The sequence below is a fragment of the Cupressus sempervirens genome, chromosome 11 (assembly GCF_028749045.1).
Source record: "Cupressus sempervirens isolate cs-2001-9-10 chromosome 11, ASM2874904v1, whole genome shotgun sequence".
Classification (NCBI taxonomy): domain Eukaryota; kingdom Viridiplantae; phylum Streptophyta; class Pinopsida; order Cupressales; family Cupressaceae; genus Cupressus; species Cupressus sempervirens.
The window spans coordinates 150,085,496-150,099,515 of record NC_143128.1 but is presented as its reverse complement, the minus strand read 5'-3'; the positions used below and the strand labels follow the sequence as shown (position 1 = coordinate 150,099,515).

Sequence of the window (14,020 nt, the reverse complement as noted above, 5' to 3'; positions counted from 1 at the left end):
TCCTTGCATCTTAGCCCTCAATCCCTCAAGCCTCTTGCCTATAAATTGGATCCTTCCCCTCTGCAAAATAACACAATCCATGAAGTAAAGTCATAATGCCATTTTGAGAAGCCATTTTACATCAAAACCATACACTCACACCCAAATTCCAACTCCATTTGAAGCCCTTTTTGAAGCATAAGCTTGAGCATACATCCTATCTATTTAGACAAAGCTACTCAACAAGAGAGCTTCTCATTGAGAGAGCCCATTAATGGCTCATATTTTCAATTGAGAGCTCATCTTAGTCTATCTTGAAGTATATTAATTTTGTTTAATTTGTAGAAGCTTTATTTAAATTTGGTTTCTATTAGCATACTAACATTGCTCATATACATTTTGGCATGCCCGGTGGGACCCCGCATGGGTCATCTTCATTAGCTTTTTTAGTCAAGATTTGTATGTCATTTGCTAATTTTGGCTAATTTTGCTTGTTTTTGTGATTGGTAGGATTGTATAAATTGGTTTTGTAGGTCCACATGAGAATGAAGAAGACAAAGGAACTCATAGTCTATCTCATAGTATTTGCATATTTTTCAAGCTTATAGGTGGACAAAGCACTTGAAATTCTTCTTCCTCTTCTTGTCTACATTCTTCTTATTCCATCTACTCCTTCTTCTTCTTCTTATGGGAGATCTTGGCCATTTTTTTTTTAAGGAAGAAAAATCATACACACTTCTTTTTAGTGCTTAAAATGAACCCCCAAATCATACTTAAATCCATTAAAAACTAAAAATTTGTCAAAAAAAAAAATCTTTTAACAAGTGAAACTAAACCAATCCAATCATTTGCATCCTTGCAACATCAAGGTTTTAGATGCATTCATGCAAAGTTAGGAACACTTCATTTTTGGAAATTTAAAAAGAACTTCAAGTTTCCATTTCAAAAGGTTCAAAATCAACACTAAGTGCACACTAAAATCTAAATCAAACTCAAAGCATCAATCAAGGATAAAATGAACCTCATTTGCAAATATTTTAAAGTTCTTTTAAAAATCTCATGAAAACTAAGAGTCCTAAATGGTTTCCAAAATTGTCCTAAAAAGCTTTGCTATTTGTTTCAAACAAATGTCTTGTTGCAAAATCTTGAATGTTTCATAGGTTTTTCATGCATCAAAACAATCTAGGAATATCATTTTTGGGGCTTAAAATATGCAAACTATAACACAAAATCTTGAATGAAAACCAAAGTCCAAAGAGTCATTTTCACTTTTGAGTCCAAAACAATCTTGAATGATCTAAGATTAAAACAAAGCACTTCAAAGTTCTTAAAACAACACACAAAATCTCAATCTTGAATGCTCAAAGGAAAAAACTTGAATGTTTAATCACTTGTCTTTGAATGCATCTTGCTAAAATCACTCTTGAGTGCCATGGATTAAAATCAAGTTTATTTTTTTTTATGAATGCATGATTAAAACAAAAAATCCAATCTTGAATGCCATAGATCAAATAATCATCCTTTGGGGCATAAAAAGAATCCACATTTTTGAAATCTTCTAAGTTATAAAAACTAATAAAGATGCTTTGATTAAGTTTGTAGTTGGACTCACCCTCTTTAATCACCCATCAATTTAACCATTGGTTGCAATCTCAGCACCATCTATGGGGATGGGTCTACCTAAGAGGGTGTTAAGTGCTCCACAAAGATCAAACTCCACTCACTTGGGTCTTTAGTGGTTTTTCTAAGTTAGAAAATTCCTTGAATGTGCATTAATCTCGCTCACACTTCATTTGGGCATAAAAATTGGACAAATCTTGATGTGGAGGGCCTCTGGGTGCGCGCTTGAAATCGAATCTCACACACCTTTGTTTTGGGCTTAAAATAAACTCACACTCAATCTTGAATGCCTTAAAGAAAAATCAATCGATACTTGACGTGGAGGGCATCCGGGCGCACGGGTTTACCTTCTTGTTGACCCTAACTCTTCTTCTTGTTCGCATTCTTCGATCAATTTTATTTTTGTCGACGCTTCAAAGTTGGAATAAACATTGTATCTTAAACATGAGTGCTTGCAAAGTCTAGATCAGAAAACTTAAGCGTCAGTTGGTAAAAGAACAAGCGTGTTTTTTAGCCCAAGATCATCCAAGTCTTCTCTCCCCTTATCGTCTTTCGAGGCCATCTTGGGTGCATAAGATTAGGATCCAAAATCTTTTCTTAGCTTTTTAGGAGGCCTGCTTGGGGATTTCATCACCCCTTGGGACGACCTCAACTCCAGCGTTCTGGTGGAGTATAAAAATTGGGAGGTGAATCCAAAGACACCTCTCTTGGAATCAATATTTTGTCACTCGAGCTAAGCCTCAAGGAACTTTATACCCTTGAGAAGTGAAAGAGGAGAAGTGGGTTACCGCTCCTCTTGGCTGTGTGACATCTTTTTGGTTTCATCTACGGATTTGGGCCTCACATACCTTACGTATATCAAGGACTCCCTAGCTAAACCAACTTTCATCCTTGTAGAAAGCTTCCTAGGATGTTGGTGTGTTTGACGTGCTTGCTCCAAACTTTTGTCTGCTTTTTTGTTCATAGCTTTTGAATGAATGTTTGCCAACTTTGGTCAAAATCCCAAAAAAGCAAAAATCTCCCAGCTCAAGGCATACTTAGCGTAGTCACTGCCTCATCAGAAAATCATCCAAGCTCCCCCGCTACAACTGAATCTATCTAGTTCCTTGCTTTAGAACAATCCCAAATCCAAAGTCTCTCCAAATCATCCCCCCCCAGCCAGCTAGCAACCCAATCCAAAATCACACCCAAGCCTTTAGAGAGTTGTTGTCATTTTGCTAGAATTTTCTATCCAATCAATTCGACCAATCCACCAGCCTCACCAAGGTTATCCCTTTGACAGAGCTTTGTCTAGGGTAATCTAGCTTTGTCACTTGTTATCCCTCATCACCTTGAGCTAAAGGTTGGGATCCACAAGTGGTCAATCTCATGTCATGCCCATAGGATCATTAGTCTATCATCAAGTTGACACAGCCACCAGCAAATCCAGCGCACAGGAAAGAAAAACTCTCACTTTTTGACAGCATGCCCTTGAAGTCTTCCATCCACAGGAAAGCCAAAAATCTCCAGCCAATCCTCCTTAGGTCTGTCATGCAACTTTGACTCTCCCTAGGAAATCTTTCATCAGCCAATCCAAAATCTATGCTTAACCCAAATCCAACCATGAGCTTCCGTGTTCATCCATACGCAAGACCCCATCCCCATCAAACTCATCATCAAAGCATGAAGTACCAATCCTATCATGATGTGTTTGGTCGCATTTTCCTTGCTCCCGCCACCTATTCCAATGATGATGAAAATCTTGTTGACTATGACGGGTATATTGAAAGCCTTATAAACATTCCCCCAAGCATCCCCCAAAATCCAAGAGTTATTCCAAACTATCTAGTCATGCCATCTGATATTCCAGCTTCCCCTCCATCACTCAATCAACCAAGCTTCCAATCTTCCACCCCCATCACACTAGCTATTCCTATCAATCTACCTCCATCTCTTACACATGAGTCTCCAAGGAATCTCCTAGAGGAAATACAAGAAAAGTTGCCTCCAACAGTTGATAAGCCATGTCATCTAATCCAACCATGTGAAGTAGTCAGTGATGAAGCTTCCCCATCTATAATATCACCTCCATCTCCCATAGCTATCATCCCCATACCATCCATCAAATTTCTTAAAATCCTTTCACTTCCTGCAAGCATCAAAATCCCACCACCTGTCAAATCCCTCCAAATCCTATCCACATCGCCTCCAAGCATTTCCCAAATCTCTCATAATGATCCTTATGCATCCATCTTCTACTCACCCATCTCCACTACTGAATCTCCCATCTATCCATCCGCTACCTTTGAAGAATCCATCCCTTCACCTCCTATCACACCATCCACTCCAAACCAATCCTATCAAGATCCTGCCCAAAAGCATGTTGACATCCCCCAAAGCATAAATGAAGATATCATCATACCATGTCTTCCATCCATAGTGCAGTCACCATCTCCTCCATCTCCAAAACCTCGAGCCATATCTCCTCCACTACAAGATATCTTGTCATCCCACCAGCTACATCAAGATCCTATCCTTCCATCTCCCCCGCTCCATGCTTCCATCTTACCACCTATCCAAGCTATTGCACCATCTATAATCTACCCTCTTGGTTCACTTACATTCATCCATGGTGGCCCTCTCTCAGCAGAAGAATTAAGAACAGTATCTCCCCATTGCAATACACCTAATAAATCACTTCTACCATTTTCTGCAAGCAAAAAGTTTCCTCAACTTGTTCAAATGCTCAATAGATGGCATTATCAAGGTCAAGGTTTAAGACCACAAGAGCAAGGAATCAGAGAGCCTATTATTGCACAAAAAAATCTAGGATTTCATGGTCTTGGATATGTATCCAAAGGCTCGCCATCTAAAGGTGTTGGTACACCACACCCCAAAACCAAGCCTATCTCCAAGCCCACCATGCCAGCCTCCCATCACTCCTTCAAGAAATCTTATGTCATCCCCCCTCCACCATCTTTGCAACCCAAAACAACCTACCATATCCCCCCTTCATTCGCTAAATCCATTTTAGGTCCCTATGTCCCAAAATCTACCATCCTCCATCCTCCTATCAGCCATCATAAAAATCCTATTCTATCCATTTCTATGCAAGATCAACAAAGGCACATATCAGGGCACATCATCCATCATCATCCCCCTACATGCTCTTTCATATCCTCTCCATCTCACAAAGCTTCTCCTAACCATCTTCCCAAAGCTTACCACAGTAATGTGAATGCCAACTTCAAAATGCATAAAGCTAAAAAGCCACATCCTAGGCAATCATATGTCTATTCTAAAAGACATACTCCAAAAAGGCAAAATCCAATCAAAGAATGCAAAACAATGCAAAAGCCTATGAAAAGAAAATCCAAAACCATGTGGATCCCCAAGAAAAAAGTTGAAACCCAATGCATAATGGCATCCACCATTGCTAATCCCCCATCTAGTGACTCGTGTCCCCATCTCCTAACTCCATCTTGGGTGCCTATATCCCCAAGCACGCTTCCACAAATCCTCCATCACGCCCGCATCTACCATCTATCCCCCATATGCTCTTTTCACACCCGTTCCAACATGTGCCAATGTTCCTCTTGCAAGCATCCCCATCTCATGCTCCTTTCCAGCATTTTCATCCCTCCATCTCCTACCATAAATCCCATCTAATCTGATCTATTGCATAAATCACACATTCGGTGTACCAACAGCTAGCAACAAAATTGAACATTCCAATAGCCAGTGAAAAATCCCAAAAAAGCCAAAATAGCTGAAGAAAGCCAAAATCATTCCAGCTAAGTCCAAAGTCAAAAAGTCAAAAAAGAAAAGAAAAATAAAGCGTCCACTAGTGAAAACTTGGCAATTCAAGCACCTTGGACAAGTACCATGATGAAAACTTGGCAAACAAGCATCATGCATAATCCTGCCATCCCCAGCTTAGCCTATCACCCTCATGCTTTTGGTCATCTCTTGACATCCACCTCCATCTTCCAATCTATCCACCTATCCTCCATCCTCCAACTTCCATCTCACACCATCCACTAATCTTATGCAGCTTCAGCCAATCATCTCAGCTATCATCCATCTCCCTAGCGCCTTCATCTTTTCCATCCTAGCTTCAATCCTATCACATCCATCGTAAGACCTCCTTTTGCATGTCATCTTCTGACTGGGGGCACTATATTCCTTGGAGATCTTGTCTTGTCCATCCTCCCTTGTCATTGGTATCTCGCTCTAGGCTATCCTCATGCAAATCCAATGTCATCCTCTCATTAGCCATTCACTCTAGCATCATCTATCCGTTCAGCTACCACCAACCTTAGCATTGTCCCCATCATCATCATTGGATGCATCTTGTCAAATCCATATCTTTCGTTATCACCTCATCCGTAGCTTTTTCCTCTTGCACCAAATTGAGCCATCCCGCTATCCTCTCATCCTGAGCTTTTTATCCATCTATATCATACCTATCATTGGTCTGTTAGCTTGTACCATATCTTGATTAGCCCACTTGTAAATATCTTGGTCTGTCAGCTTGTACATCCTCTTTAGCTTAGTACCATTGTATCTATCCAGCTTTCATGTCAGTTCTTCCTTGATCAGCATCTTGCACCCATCGCACATCTTGGTTAGCTATTCCAATGCATCCTTTAGCTAGATTTCCTATCACCAAAGTGTTATCTTTCTTAGTTCAGCTTGCTAGACACATCACTCATCCAAATCCACCAGCTTAGATGCTCTTCGATAGGTCCTTGCAGGATATAGCTTTCCTCATGTCTGATCTTGGTTCGTTAGTACCTTGTCCTACCCATCTCGTTGGCAAACGGTTCTCTTTTGGATTTTCACTTTCTTTTGATTTGGACTTTTCCCTATTGGGTCTTGAAATATCTTTTCCAAGAAATCTCCTTGTTCCCTCCTCAAGGTTGCCACGATCTTCCATATCATGGTATACTGTGAATGGGGCAATCAGAGCGTAAGGTCTTGATCATGTCTTTTTCTTGTTTTCTTTTCTGCTTGTGGGTTACCCAGTGTCGGTTCCACTCTGATTCTTTCGAGAATCATGTGTGATGCTGGGGCAATCCTTGCATTTTTGTTTTGAGTCAGTCCGTCAGTCCTTTGGATGGTTGGTTAAAAGGCCTTGATGTTCTTGGTAACCTTGGCAATTAACCAATAGTCTTATATTAAATCTAGTGCTCAACTACATGGTGGTACTTGTCTTTGAAGTATCCCCCCGCTCAAAAAGCTTCAATGGTTTTCCTTCATCTCCATTATCCCCCATCCATATCCAGCATCCGTCTCTCCTACCCCAGCTTATGCATCAGTATCTCTTTGAATCACTCATCACTCTTAGCTTTAGGGATCCACAATCCTAGTCTTAGGGATCCACCAATCCAAATCAATCCACCAAGCCTCATCTTTCGAGATCCACAATCCTAGTCCTAGGGATCTCCGAAACCCATCTTCCACCAATCTGACTCTTTGAAATCCTATTGCATCAGCTTTATAATCCCCTCATCCATCTCCCTATCCTGGATTCCTTTTTATAGCACTCTGCTCCTTCATCCTCCACCTTCCCTAAAGTCTTAAGCTTGCTTCCTCTTCTGCATCTGATTCTCCTTTATCATTCTCCCGTAGTGAGAGTTTGAGCTAACTAAACCTCTTCTCTTAAGCCAATCTGAGTCTTCTTGCTCATCTCAGATTCTTGTACTTTTCAAGAAGTTGTCAAGCCTCGCTTTCTCTCCCCGTCGCCTTCTTGAGGGGGCATCTTGCAATCCATTCTCTCTTGTTCTACTCTAGCCTTGGGCATCTTATTTTCTTATCTTTGATGCCATGCCACTTGCGGCATCACATCAAAGAGGGGCAAAATGTAGACACCTAAAAACCTTTAGAAAATAAAGTATTTTTATTTTCTGAAAAAGTCCTCATGACATCATCATTTATTAATTAATTAATTATTTAATTAATTAATTAATTTTTATGCCATTAAATCCCTTTATCTTAATTAAAAATATTTAATTAAGGAATCCCTCCCAAAAATGTTTAAATCTTATTTAAACATTATTTCTTTATTTATTAATTATTTAATTAATAAATTGACCAAAAAACCCAAAATAAATATAAAATTTATTTTTTGCCCAAAACTTGGCCAATTTCCTTAAGACCACTAACCTCTTCCAAAATCTTCTAATCCTTCTTTAATTTTGATTAAAGGCTAATCCCATCATTTCCTACCCCTAATCCCAACTCAAAATATTTAATTAAGATTAAATATTAATCCTCATGTTTATTAAAAAAGTTTTAATAAATATCTCCTCAACCCAAACCCTTGAAATAAATAAAACTTTATTTATTTCCTAAAAATCTAATTTATCCTCATCCTAAGAAGTTCTAGACTCTTCTAGAGAGTCTTCATCCTCATCCTAAGAAATTCTAGACTATTCTAGAAAGTCTTTATCCTCATCCAAAGTCTAGACTCTTCTAGAAGATGTCTTTAAACCTAATCCTAATCCCCTCCTAACCTTGTCACATTCCCTAAACATGGGTTAAAACTTACTAACCCAAGCCAAAGTTAACAAATATCTCCTCCTTCACCCACCCTCATTAAATGCCATCCACTTGCCTATCCCTAAGCTAATCCTAAACCATCCTAATCCATCCTCTAATCATTTGCACAAGCCTAAGCAAGCTTAAAACCTTCCTAATTAAGTCCAAGTTAAAATTGCTCTCATCACCCTCAAAATATCTCAACCATAAAACTTTATGAAGCCCACTAGGCCATAAATGACTCTTCCAAGCCCTTTTATTACTCTTACAAGTCATTATGAGGGTCTTTATGAAGATTTTATCCCTTGAGCCTCCTTTGTTGACTCATCATTCCCCTTTCCTCCATCCTCTCACCCTGTGACATGTGTCACTCCCTGATTGGTTGTAAGGAAGCACAATCCATGTGCTCTCCTCTCATGCAATCTAAGCCCTCCATGAGCTTTTTCTCATCCTTGCATCTTAGCCCTCAATCCCTCAAGCCTCTTGCCTATAAATTGGATCCTTCCCCTCTGCAAAATAACACAATCCATGAAGTAAAGTCATAATGCCATTTTGAGAAGCCATTTTACATCAAAACCATACACTCACACCCAAATTCCAACTCCATTTGAAGCCCTTTTTGAAGCATAAGCTTGAGCATACATCCTATCTATTTAGACAAAGCTACTCAACAAGAGAGCTTCTCATTGAGAGAGCCCATTAATGGCTCATATTTTCAATTGAGAGCTCATCTTAGTCTATCTTGAAGTTTATGAATTTTGTTTAGTTTTTAGAAGCTTTATTTAAATTTGGTTTCTATTAGCATACTAACATTGCTCATATACAACCCTAGAGTCATATTAATGAATTTAACTCTCCAAATGATGAATGTTGACTAGGAAATAGGTTCACAATAAGCAAGGTGGCAGCTAGATAGTAAACTGGAAAGTTAGATTTGGGGAACTCAGTTTCAAATTTTATTTTTAACCAACTAAGATCAATTTCAGATTTATAAATAATAATTAGGCACATACAAAAATAATCAAGTATTCCAAGCAAATGTATATGTTCTTTCTTTCCTTTAGAGTAGAAGTTGAAATGTGATCTATGAAAGCAAGAAATCACTAAAGTAAGACACGTGAGAGGTTCATTTTAATGAAAGGAAACCAAATGTTATAGAGATTTAAACAAAAAACCTAGTAATACACACAATGCACTTAGTAGATTTTGCCTTATTTTTATTTTTGTTGAGCTTTTCACACAGGCAAGCCACAAACTCTCTAACAAGCAAACAAGATATGCAATATATATTCAACTTATGCAAACCCTAGGGTTAGATTTGAAAATAAATTGTTAGGAGAAATAATAACCAAAAAATAATCCAAATGAGAACTCATATCATGCATTGAACTATGTGAAAAATAAGTGCAAGCTAATCATTACATGGCCATTTTTTTAATTTTGATTTTTGACCTAGTCAATAAGGTTGGACTTATATGACATGAATTCAGATCCAAAATCCTAAATGTAGAAAAGAGGCCCCTATTAAAAAATAGAGAGCTTTCCAAAAATCTCAGAATTTTCAGAAAAATATTTTCATTTGTGCCCTAGGGACCCATTTTGTCAAAATAGACCAATTTTTGTAAATCGGGTGTTTGAGCCCTCATATGATCCTTAAATTCAAAACACAAAGAAACAACCCCATTTAGAGTTTAGAGAAGTTTCCAAGATTGTATAATTTTCCAAAAAAAAAAAATGCTAATTTGCATCAAAAAATGATTTTTCATGAAAAATAAAGAAAAATTATTAAAAATACGGATTACCTCAAAAAACTCTGGAATTTTAATTAAAGCTTCTCTGATATGTCACCAACCTTTTAAAAAAAATTATACCAAAACACCAAGCTTTTTGGGAGATATGAACAAATATTTGAAAATATAGGGTTCTCTTCTCCAAGCAAATCTGCATAAGGGGTTAGCTCCAAAAAAAAATCCTAAACCAGCACGTAAAGTTTGGTTGCCCCATGGTGGGTGCCAAAAATGTTTGCGAAAAATGTGGACAAATATAAAACACACTTCTATGAATCCTTACACTCGAAATCCTTCAAAATAACACCATGAAAATGCAAGATCTCAAGAATCAACTCATAGCTTCCTATCATCAATGTGCAAAGACCTTCAAAGGTTTGAAGTGGTGGCTCTCATATTAACATCAGTCTTGGTCTTCATAAGTCCATCCAATGAACAAAAGATTCAAAATTATCATAAACATGCAAGATATCTCCAAGTTTCCAAGAAAGCCTCAAAAATGTCTATAATAACTGTAGCATAAGAAATCATCATGATCGTAGCATAAGAAATCATCATGATGTAGCAAAAGAAATCATTTTGTCAAAATGAAGAAGGAGATCTCCTTTATATATCAATCCAAAGAGGCATTCCCAAATTGGAGGGAAAAAGAAAATTAAATGAAAGGGTATGACCCACATAACAGAATGTGCATTTAGTATTTAATTAAGAGATGTGGAGTGTAACACTCCATAAAAATTATAAGATGAGGGATGCTTTTATTTAATTTAAATGTAAAATAATCTCTTTTATTATAAAATAAAGTGTGTGATAGTTATTTAATTATTTCTTTTAAAATATAATTGTTGCACATAAAATTAAGCAAGGAGGGGTTTAATTTAATTAAAAGGGAGCAAACTCCTTTAATTAAATAATACAAAAATCAAGTTGATCAAACCATTTATTTAAAATAATTAAATTAATTAATTCCAATTCAATCAAGGAAATTGATGTAAAATAATAATGATTAATTAAATAATTCAAATATTTTAATTTGATTAAAGGAAATGATGATGCAGATATTGATTCAAGCTTAAAATAAATTATGAAACTGGGGCACATAGTCAAGGTGACCATTTTTGTGTGCTTATAGTTTGCATCAATAACATACATTCTTCTATATTATGTTTGCATGTTCAACATGCAATCAAATGCATAAATGTAGTTTGAAAGGTGACAAAAAGATATAATTTAATAAATATGCTCATATTTATTTTCCAAGTTCCTTATCCTCCATTTGGATGCATCCTTACCTCTTTCCCCTATCATTGATCCTTGTTATTTCTATTTTGAAATATTGTTACCATAACTTTTAGGGTACTTCAAAAAAACCTCTTCAAATGTTCTTATAGCTCTCAATTTTTCCCAATAGCAGAATGTGGATGTGGTAGGATTATACTTTATTTTACTATCATTCTAATATATGTATTACCTATAAATCTATGATTCTATCTCCAATGGATGTTTGATTTTGAACAAATTAATATTTAACTTTTCATGCTTGTACTATTGAAAAAATTAGTTTTTCTAATTTTGGGATTATGATTTTTTCTTTGTATAGTAATTCTGAAAGCTAGCAACGCGCCAAAATATATTTTTGGGTGTCAGAATAAGCTAGACAAAGATGAGCTCACTGTAGGCACACATGTTGTTCTTGATATGACAACACTTAAAATAATGAGGGTTCTTCCTCATGATGTAGCTAGCATTATAACCTCACATCAGAAAGCTGTTAATAAACACAAATTATATCAGAATCTTTGAAGGGATTTTCTAGAAAAAGTTTTGTTTGTGTATATTGGATGCAAGTGGACCCTGTTGTTTATAATATGCTACATGAGGATCCTAGAAATATGAGCTACTCAGTAGTAGGAGGGTTGGCAAATCAAATCAAGGAGCTAAGAGAGTCTATTGAACTTCCTTTAATGAAGCCTGAACTCTTTCTTAGGGTTGGAATCAAACCTCCTAAGGTAAAATTTGTGTGGGGTGCAAATTAATCATGGTAATTACTTGTTTATCTAAAGCTCAACTTGCATGTTTTATTTATTCTTGTGGGAATTCTTTCATAGAGGTTGATTCTTTTTTCTCCAATTTCATGGAGTACTTCTATATGACCCTCCTAGAATGGGAAAGACACTATTAGCAAGAGATATTTCTAGTAACATTGATGCAAATTTCCTTAAGGTTGTAGCTTAGATTTTTCAATATCCATCTTACTTTTATGCAATCCAACTTTCTTATTTCTTGCAGCTAATGTTTGATTTATGTCTTCTTTTTGTAATACTATTTTTTAGGTGGTTTCAAGTGCTATAATAGATAAATATATTGGTGAAACTGCAAGGTTGATCAAGGAAATTTTTGGTTATGCACGGGATCACTAGGTATGACTTCTTATTCATTTGAACATCAAAAGACTAATTTTTGGTGTTTGTTAATATAATTACAAATGCTAATATTTTGTTTATATATAATAATAGTTTTTTTTAATTTCAAAACATTGTGTACGTTGAATTATTAGCTCATCACATCTAAGAATTTGAAGGTATTGACACTAAAAATTATTTCTCTATATACCTACAACCCTATTCCTCTTAGAAATTACGTCGCAATCTACTAACAAGTATTCTGATTAATATAAATGAAATGATTAATTTTATAATGGGGCTTTGTTGTATCCATGCATAATATTTATGGATGAAATTGATGCAATCAGTGGATGTCATTTTACTGAAGGAACAAGTGTTGATTGAGAAATTCAAAGAATCTTAATGGAATTGCTTAATGAACTAGATTGTTTTGATCAATTAGGAAAGGTATAGTGTTTTAAGTTGCTAAATTTTTTGTAATTGTCAATCAACTACATTAAACTAGAAACTATTTTGTTTAACTTATTAAAGATTCTTAAGGTAGTGTATTTTTCATTGTGACTTAAAAATATTGTTAATTTTAACATTAAATGTAGGTAAAAATGATCATGGAAACAAATCATCCTAATGTTTTAGACCGAGCCCTTCTTAGACCTGGTCATTTGGATAGAAAGATTGAGATTCCACTTCCAAATGAACAAACAAGAATGGAAGTATCGAAAATACATGTTGTAGGGATTGCAAAACACGGAGACATAGATTATGAAGTTATTGTAAAGCTTTCTGAGGTCTTTTTCCTTTTCTTTAATAATTTGAAATTTATCCAAAGTATTTGAGTTTTTATCCTATACTACACTGGTATGTTCTGGAGTTGGTAATTGTTATTTGATTAATTACTGTATAGCTGAGAGTATTTCAACTTTTATCAAGGCTTCAATGGAGTAGGTCTTCATAGTATTTGTACAAAAGCTAGTATGGAAGTCATCCATGTAGAGTGTGATTAAGTAATCCAAGAAGATATTATGAAGGTAAATTTTCTTTCCCTTCTATTTAGCATTTTATAAAATTGGAGTTGCTTTTGCTCTCTACCTTGTAACTTGTACTTATCTTTGTAATTTAGGTTGTTCGCAAGTTGAATGAAGCAAAGAAACTAGAGTCAAGTGGTTCAAGAGTTGATCTATGTATTGAATATATATTGTTTAATTCAAAACAAACATACAAAATTTATGTTTGGCCTTATTTGAGAAATATTGTATGTTCAAGTGGTAGACAATGTGATCCAAATGATGTGATCATTGCACCAGTATGGTCCTTATTTTCCTTAAGACTTAAGTCACACTTTTCTTTTTAAAATTTTGATGTAATGTTGTTAGGCATTGTTTGAGTCTCCAATACAATATATATTGTTTTAATTACTTCAATCATCCTTTAAAATATATTAAAATGTTGATTCAAGGCTTGTCCTTTGGCCCACAAGTTAGAACAAGATTTAGGGTCTATATGGATACCTACACCTCTAGAGTTCTCTGCAATGGAAGGAACTAACAATAGAATACCAGAACTACCAAAAAAAAAAATTATATAATGTAGAGATTCATCACAATTGTGATGTCTTTCCCAATGGGAAGCCATTGCTCTCACAACATTATCATCATACACCATCACACCTACAATGGTAACATCCATTGGATGATTGTCACTCAGACA

General features: G+C 35.9%; 1 pseudogene; it reads left to right on the top strand.

The window, feature by feature from the left end:
- LOC149528645 (26S proteasome regulatory subunit S10B homolog B-like) overlaps nt 1-13,697 on the top strand; it is a 51,051-nt pseudogene extending 37,354 nt beyond the window's left edge.
- The last annotated feature ends 323 nt before the right edge of the window (nt 13,698-14,020 follow it).